Raw genomic sequence first — 8955 nt, forward strand, 5'->3', positions numbered from 1 at the left:
GTGATGATAAGTGAGGAACTAATTCTTTCTCCTATCAAATGTTTCTTCTTCCTCTTCCCTATCCTCATTCCCTGCTAGCTCTCTCCACCTTTGAAGGTGTTTGAGGTCTTGGGACTGAGGCTTGGGATAGTTGATTCTTTCCACAAGGTTTAAGTTATGCTCATGATGCATGAAGCTTTCCATCTTCATTGCACCACCTAGGTCACAAGGAACACAAAGATTGTATTGTAACAAGTCTCTCTTAATACAAATGCCTATTGGAGGGGGGACAGGCTCCACATAAATCCAGTCCTCAACTGTTGTCATGTTCTCTAAACTCTCTCTCTTGCAGCAGTATTGTTCATGCCAAGTTAACTAAATGCTATGTTTATGTTGCTACTAATTAAGTTCACCCGCATGCTCACAAAGTAATTTCACAAAATTACTTTCTCTAATTTCTGTTACTCTCAAAGTTAATAGGGCATTTCCATTACATTGGTATCAGACCATTTGGTTTCTCTTTTCTTTCTTAATAAGAGAGGTCCTTAAGTAGCCTATAAATGGTTGATTTTGTTAATCATATTAGGGTAAGTGGGATTGGGATCTATTATTGGTTTTGTTGAGCCCACTATGTGGGATATGGTGCACACCTCGGGATCTTTGGACTTAATAATGGGGTCTTTTTAGACTTGCCTATGGCTTTACCATTATTGAGCCATAATAAGTCCAAAAGGAGCTAGCCATCGGCAATTATGCAATATTATACCCACTCCACTACTCTCTATAATTAACCACTTCGAGCCGTGGGTGTAGATACTTAAGTGCCAATTTTCAAAGGCTAAGAGGAGTGGCAACTAAGGTTTCTAATTGCCAAAGCATACACTAAGTAAGTACACAAATTTTGTTAACATGGCTAACAATAACCAAGATAGTAGAATGAACATTGATAACTTTGATTTTGCACATGAAGGTGCTAATGATGATGCGCCCATGCTTGTCAATTATCTTGTTACTAGGTTGCAGCAAGCTATGGGCAACCCTGCTTTGCAAGTTGAAGTTGCTTAACAATTTCATGCATATGGGATTACCCTTCCTCTCCAAGAGGAGAGAGATCTTAGGAGGCTTGTTAAAGAGACCCCCAAAAGAAGAATCTCTCCCATACGAGAGAAGGAATCCAAAGAGAAAGAAAGCAATGAATTTTTTGAAGACATGGCTCCACAAATACGGCGGTCTAGATGATCGCCAACTCCTCCCCAAGAGGAAACATTCAACCCATAGTCCTTCTCCTTGTCACTCCTTGAAAGGGAAGAGAGGAAACAAAAAACAAAAATGGCAAGAAAGAGGTCACCCTCTTCTTCTTCTTCTTCACCTTCCTCCTATTCTGATGAAACCTATGGCTATTCTCCTAGAGAATACAAGAGGGGAGGACATCGCAAATCATACCCTGCATTGCAAAGGTCACAAAAGCTCAAGAAGTTCAAAGAGGGAGGAAAGAGTATTTCTTTTCTCACCTATGATGGCACCTTTGGTGCCACCGACAAAGTATTTGCCTTCATCCAGTAATTTGATGCGGCCTTTGGAGACGAGGTCTCCACAGAGTCCTCCAAGCTACGCCATGTAGCTATGCACTTCTAGAAATTGGCTCGTCAATCATGGGCTAGCCTTCGTGGCAATGGCAAAGCCCAAAAGACATGGAAAACTCTACGAGTTTCCATCATGAAGCAATTCCTTGCAAGCGATGCAAAGGACAAAGTGCTCATAGAATGGCACAATTTGAAGATTCTCTCTCATGAGTCTATCCACAAATACGTAGACAAATTTTGGGACTTACATCCAAGGCTACTATCTTCCAAAAGATAGACTTTACCAAGCAAAAGCAATAGTTTTGTGTGGGATTACCTAAAAGATGTCTGAGTATGTCAACTCTCAACGGCCTAGTTCTATCACCGAAGTAATCCACCACACCATGGTTGCTTTGTACATCAATTTCCAACAAGTTGCTAGACGAAATGTCAAGCCCATGGAAAATAAGGACAAAAATGATGCAAAGGGGAAAACCAATGCCCAAAATTTTTCCCAAGGCACTTCCAACAACAACAATCGGTCCAAGGAGAAGGGAGTATACAAAGGTAAAATAAAAACTCTCTCATGAAGAGCTTAAAGCTATTCTCAAGGACCATAAGTGTTTTAAGTTTGGGGAGCAAGGACATGGCTATCGTTCTTGCCCCAAGAAAAATGCTCGCAATGAAACTCCTAGGGCTTCCACCATCGAAGCTCTAAAAGAGGATGCTCATTGCAAAGGTGCATCTCTCTCCTATGCTTGGGGAAAGGTAAGGGAGCATGATCCCTTCATCTTGTTTGACGCTGGCTCTACTCACAACTTCATATCAACGGAGTTGGCCACCAAGTTGGGCATTCAAGCTTTTGAGATGGGAGATGTTGTAACGTCCAACACTGCTTTTAAGGAACAGCGAGCCTCCGTGTTACTCCCTTGATTGGGAAGTTGAGGCTCCATGTCCAAATCTATGTCGACAAAGAAGACTTTTTCATCTCTCCTCTCCAACATGAGGATGCTATCCTAGGGGCACCATGGTTCAACCACATGGCTGCCAACATGAAGTTCCCTTAAAGGAGAATCTACTTCACCTACAGGGGAAAGAACATGGCTAGTGAGTTTGGTCATACTATACCACTTGTCATTCACCTGCTTTTGATAAATCAATGAACAGCTCAATTTCTGCGTACATGATTTTTGTCAAAGAGTCCCTAAAAGGTCCTAATGTTTCATCAAATGTAAATGCTAAGAATCAAGAAGAGTTAGACTGGTCTAATTTTCTAAAAGGACTCCAAGATGTGTTCATCGATGATATCCCTATGGACTTACCTCCAAAACAAGGGGATGATGACCATTGAATTGAGCTCCTACCAAGAATCTCACCGCCTAACAAGCCTCCTTATTGAGTTTCTCAAGCTCAACAAGAGGAGATCATGAGGCAAGTACAGTAATTGGTAGACAAAGGGATGGTGAGGCCTGGCTCCTCTCCCTTGTGTTATCCAGTCCTTTTAGTGCAAAAGAAAGATGGTACATATCGTATGTGTGTGGATTATTGAGCACTAAACCATATCACTATAAAAACCAAATTTCTCGTGACTCCGGTAAAAGATTTGTTTGACAAGCTACAAGGCTCTACCTACTTCAATAGGATTGACCTTAAAAGTGGCTATCATCAAATAAGTATAGTGGATGAAGATATCCTAAAGACCGCGTTTCGCACAACGTTTGGTCTTTATGAATATCTAGTCATGCCTTTTGGCTTGACTAATGCACCAACCACGTTCAATCGTCTAATGGAGAAAATATTTAGACTCTACCACAAATTCGATGGAGTGTTCTTTGATGATATCATCATCTACCCCAAGTCCTTGGAGGAACATAAGCAACATCTCCAAGTAATTTTTCAAGCATTGAGGGAGAACAAGCTTTCTCTCAACCAAAAGAAAAGTGAATTCTTCTTTCAAGAGATTCAATACTTAGGTCATATTATCTCTCAAGATGGTATCCGTATGGATCCATCAAAGTTAGAAGTAATAAAAGCATGGCCTAATCCAAGGAATCTACATGACTAAGAAGCTTTATTGGTATGTGTGCATACTATAGACGCTTCATAGCAAAATTTTCTCAAATAGCACGACCACTACATAACTTAACTAAGAAGAACGTTAAGTATTTATGGACTGCTAAGGAGCAAAATGCTTTTGACAAGCTCAAAGAGAAGCTTACCTCCCAACCAGATCTCTCAAAGCCATTTGAGGTCCAATTTGATGCTTGTGGTGATTGCCTTGGAGCAGTCTTGCTTCAAGAAGGGCATGCTATAGCATATCAGATGCGAAGGCTCAATACCAATGAACGTGTCTTAGGCATTTATGAGAAAGAGCTTTTAGTTGTTCTACATGCCCTAGACACATGGAAGCATTATTTATTGGAGACTCTATTTATTCTACGAACCGACCACCAAAGTCTCAAGTACTTCATGACACAAACTAAGCTTTCTGACAAACAAATGAGGTGGGAAAATTTTCTTCACAATTTAATTTCCATATTGCTAACATTGCTGGTAAGCACAATCAAGTGGCAGATGCACTTTCACGACGATCAAAAGTTAATGCGTTGTCTATAGCTACTCACAATGATCTATCTTCTATGATAGATGAGTATGCTAGTGACCCTGATTATAGAGACATTATGTCAGTCCTTGCTTTGGAGAAGAAAGAGGAACCATTCACCTTGCAGGATGGTTTTCTTCTCCACCACAATAGGCTATGTGTTACCGACTCCTTCATGAGAAAGTAATGTATGAATCCCATGCTCCTCCCTATGCGGGGCATAGAGGCATTCAACCTACTCTCCAAGGAGTAGAAACGTACTTCTATTGGCCTACCATGAAAGTGGACATACAAGAGTATGTTTCAAAATATGTAGTATGCCAAAAGACCAAGTATGATAGAGGGAAGCAACCTGGATTACTCCAGACATTGCCTATCCCAAATTCACCATGGGAGAGTATATCCATGGATTTTATCTTTGGATTACCCAAGTCTATCCATGGGAATATGGGAATGGACAATAGTCGACACATTTAGCAAGCAAGCACACTTTATTCCTGTCAGAAAGACTATTAAGGCACACCAAATGGCAACTCTCTTCATATCACATATTTTCAAACACCGTGGATTACCAACATCCATCGTGTCGAATAGAGATCCTAGAATAAACAATAATTTTTAGAAAGGTCTCTTTGAAAATCTAGGGACAAGATTAAATTTCTCTTCAGCTTATCACCCACAAACGGATGGCCAAAGTGAGATAGCCAATCTTACAACACTTGATCTACTAAAGACTTATGTTACCAAATTAGATCAACGCTCACAATGGGAAAAGTACTTACCTCTTATAGAGTATGCTTACAATAATATTGTATATACTTTTACGAGAGAAGCACCTTTTAAAATCATTGAGAGAAGACCTAAAAGTCCCTTGCTACTCAAAGTACATGGGAAAATCTTCACTGCTGATGAGTATAGCTGTGACCTACAAGAGTCTTTTAAAAAGATTAAGGAGGCTATATCTATCTCTCAACAAAGGAAAAAAGCTACTGCGGACAAGCACAGAAGGGCCTTAACCTTCAAATAAAATGATTGGGTCTTACTTAAGTTTCCTAAGGCTCAATTGAGGCAAAAACGGGCAAAAATCCTAAGGTCCATCAAAAGTATTATGCTAAGCTAGCAAAAAGATACTATGGTCCTTTCCAAATCTTGAAGCCCATCAAGGAGATGGCTTCTCAACTCAAGTTGCCCAGCCATTGGCTCATACACAATGCTTTTCATGTGAGCCTAATTAAGCCCTACAAAGGAGAGCCACCAAGTGAACCAATTGTTGAAGACCCTCCTTAAATGGAAGACTAAGAAGAGGTGCTACAACCCGAAGCTATCCTTCGGCATGAAGACAAGGTATACGACATGGTAGGATTATCCATTTGTACCATTTCAACCTTAAACACATAAAAATCTAGAAGGTCATCATCAATACCTTCGGGTGCTTCTCCAAAGAACAATCTCAAAAGATGATCGGCTCTCTTGTGTGTTGTTTCTTTTTTTACAACTACTGTGAAATTAAACTCAAGCAATATTATAAACCAACTAACAAACCTTCCAGTGTTGCAAGGTTTGTTTACCAGATACAACAGTGCTTGGTGATCTATGAAGAAAACAAACTTATTTGTGAGAAGGTAGTGTCTAAATTTTTTGACAGCATATATCATTCATAGACCCTCTCTCTTTGTAGTGGCATAAATTTTCTCTGCGTTGTTTAGTTGCCTACAAGAGTAACAAATGGGAAAATCCATTTTTTTCTCTCCAAGTTGAGCTAATATGTACCCTATGGCATAGGCTGATGCATCTACATGGGCATGGAGGATCTTGTTCCAATGAGGGGCTTGCAAAATTGGAGCAAAAATTAATCCCCGATTTAATTTGTGAAAGGCCTTCTCACATTCCTACATTATTTTGTCCTACTTGGTATCTTGGAGGTGGTGGAAACTTTTGCCCTCCAGGTGGCCCATATGCTCTTTCTCTAACATAGTTTCTATTGTAGAAACATTCGTGGGTCTCATGGTTTGTCCATTTTTGTTTGATAGCACACCATTTCAATACACATTATACGTTTTCTCCTGGCCTTGGCTGCATGTTGCACCATTGAGTCGAATGGTCTCCTCCACAAGTGTCACATTTTTGTGTGGGTTGTTGTCATGTGTTTGGGTTCGTCCTGTTTCCTTGGTTCATCCTTCCGATCACTTTCTTGATCATTTGATCAACATCTGGCACAGTTGAGTTTTGCCCACCCAGTTTCATCGTGGATTCACTAGTGGTTGAAGAGGTGCTACTTGTCCCTTGGTCTGTGTCCTCAGTCACCTCCCCATATGCTTTACAATTGTCTACCAACTACAATGCCTCTTTCGTGAGATTTTCTCGAATGTAACACGTGCCTTCAAGTGCAGATCCTTTTTTAAGAGTATCATTTCACAATCCCTCTATGAAGAGGATTGATAGCCTCTCATCCTGAGGTAGCTCTATAGCAGGACATCTTTCTATGTACTGCTTAAATTGAAGCGAGGCTTTCTTGACCTTTTCTTTCTCCTTTTGTCTAAAATGCATAGATTTGGGAGACTGTATTATGCTTAATCCCTCTCTTTGAGAATTCCTCTGTAAATTCTTGTAGAAATTGTTCTATGTTGAGGAATTCCCGGTTGTTTAATGGTTGAAACTAGGTCAAAGTTGTTCCTTCTAGGGTCAATCCAAATCCTTCATATTGAGTATGGAAATTTGTTATTTGTTCAGCCCTCAACTCTTATTTGAAGATTGAAACATGAGCATATGGATCCCCCGATCCACTATACTTTTTGGGTACACACTTGGCCATTTGAGATTGTCGCATGCGTCTAGTCTCTTCAACCATCCTAACCATCTTCGGTCCTCCTGATATGGTCTCTCTAGTTTTGTATTCTCCCCTGGCACTATAATAGGTGTCCTCTCCGCCATTCTTTCATCCAGTCGTTCTGCTCGATCTCGTGTAACAGTCGGTGGGGTTCTAGTTGCGTAAGTCAAATCAGGTGCTTCACTACCCCTGTGTGTGTTCAAAGAAATCCTTGACCCCATGGGTCCCATGGATCCTAGATTCGAGAATAGTTGGTTCCCAAATAAATCTTCCACTCTCTTTCTTACTGGACTCATGTATCCAGTTTCTGGTCTCGTTTGAGTCGTTGTGGGTTTAACTTGCTCGGGGTTTACATAATATTGGTGGAGTGGGCCACCGAAGTATGTATATCGCTCTAGCTCCTTACAATCTATAGAAGAGTATTATGGCCATGCTTATCCATCATGACCACTTGGATACTTCTCCCCTCTGTGTATGTAAAAACATATAGTCTCTTGTGGTTGGTCAGCTCCTTGATGCGGGGTTTATCACATCTATAATAGAGTGTCTGTTCTCCATTATTGAACTTATATAGCCCCACGTAAGTGTTGTCTGTATTAAGCCACTCCGTCTTGTTAGTGCACTTGAGTACAGCGTTTTGCTTGTCCAACTTGGGTGGTTCATCCACTAACTCCTCATCTACTTTGTCCTTGGTGCCAGCCAATCTCCATTTTTTCCACAATAAAGGGGTTGTGTACAACTAGATACAACATTCCTTCCCGATCAAAGTATCTGTCTCCGTTATTGTCCAATGATCTACAAGGTCCTTGAACTCGCTTGGCTTGTTTTTCAACTTAACACAATAGTGGTCCATTCCATCCTTATAGATTTTGGCTTTAAGCTCGTTCTCGAATTGAAATTTTAGATACAATACTTGCGGGTCGAGAAGGACCTGCCCTCGTGGAAGTTCCTTCCTTAAAGTTCACCCTGTTGAATTCCTCAGCCATTATGGTGTATGATCTTTCTGATGAAGTATAAGAGAAACTTTCCTCTAAAATGGCTTCTAGCGGATGTAGTGGATTTTGATTCACACTACGTTCAGATGAGTGGTTTCTCACTTGGTCTCTTACATTGGGATTCCTATTCTAGTACAATCTTCCTTATCGCAAGTACATGAAGAACTGATCTTACAAAACCCAAACCTTGTTACATCATTGACTAACTTGTATTCTTCGATTTGTCTTACTTGTCGGGCCATACTCTCTAGCACTTGTAACCTGTCAAAAAAATGATTGATGGCTATGAGTTTACAGCCACTCTTGTTAGTCCAAGCTTACAATTGACAAAATTTTATATGATACTTTCAATAACTTCACAATTTTGCTCGTAATATCCACAATTCAAGTCCAATTTCAATTTTGAAAAGACCACCAGGGTCCTCGGAAAATTTTGCTCTCATTATGTCTCAAAGGAACATAGATCGCGATCCATGTTGGGAGGCCAAACTGAATTTTCTTGGTACCAACAGAATCAGCATAATTAGTAGGTCCTTTGGTACTAAAAAAATTTAGAATGGACCTTTGGATTGGAATTTAGGTCAGTTTTGTCACTTGCTTTGAATGCTTGACAATATTGGGCTTTTACTCAGTTTTGAAAAGACCACTAGACTCCTTGTAATGTGCTCTAGCTATGGGACAAATTTGATTTCAGTCTATGACAGAGGAACATGGATCGCAATCCATGTACTTAAGTGTGAGATTGCATTGAAACTTGGCACACAGCTTCCCCTTGGTCCACTGATGTCTACTATATGATTTTTGTGGGATTTTGGCTTTTTTTAGGTCAACCAAAAGTGAATCCTTAGTTTTATTATAGGGTTTTCACCTTGGACTGTTTTTTGCCCTCTTGACCCAATTTCTGAACTTTTGAACAATAGTTGTTTTGGGGAATGTTCTTCAATTCTTACCAGTTATTCACCTGTCAAAATTTTAGCTCAAAACTTAAAT

The sequence above is a fragment of the Adiantum capillus-veneris genome, chromosome 4, assembly GCF_014529385.1.
Source record: "Adiantum capillus-veneris isolate H3 chromosome 4, ASM1452938v2, whole genome shotgun sequence".
In the NCBI taxonomy this organism is placed as follows: Eukaryota; Viridiplantae; Streptophyta; class Polypodiopsida; order Polypodiales; family Pteridaceae; genus Adiantum; species Adiantum capillus-veneris.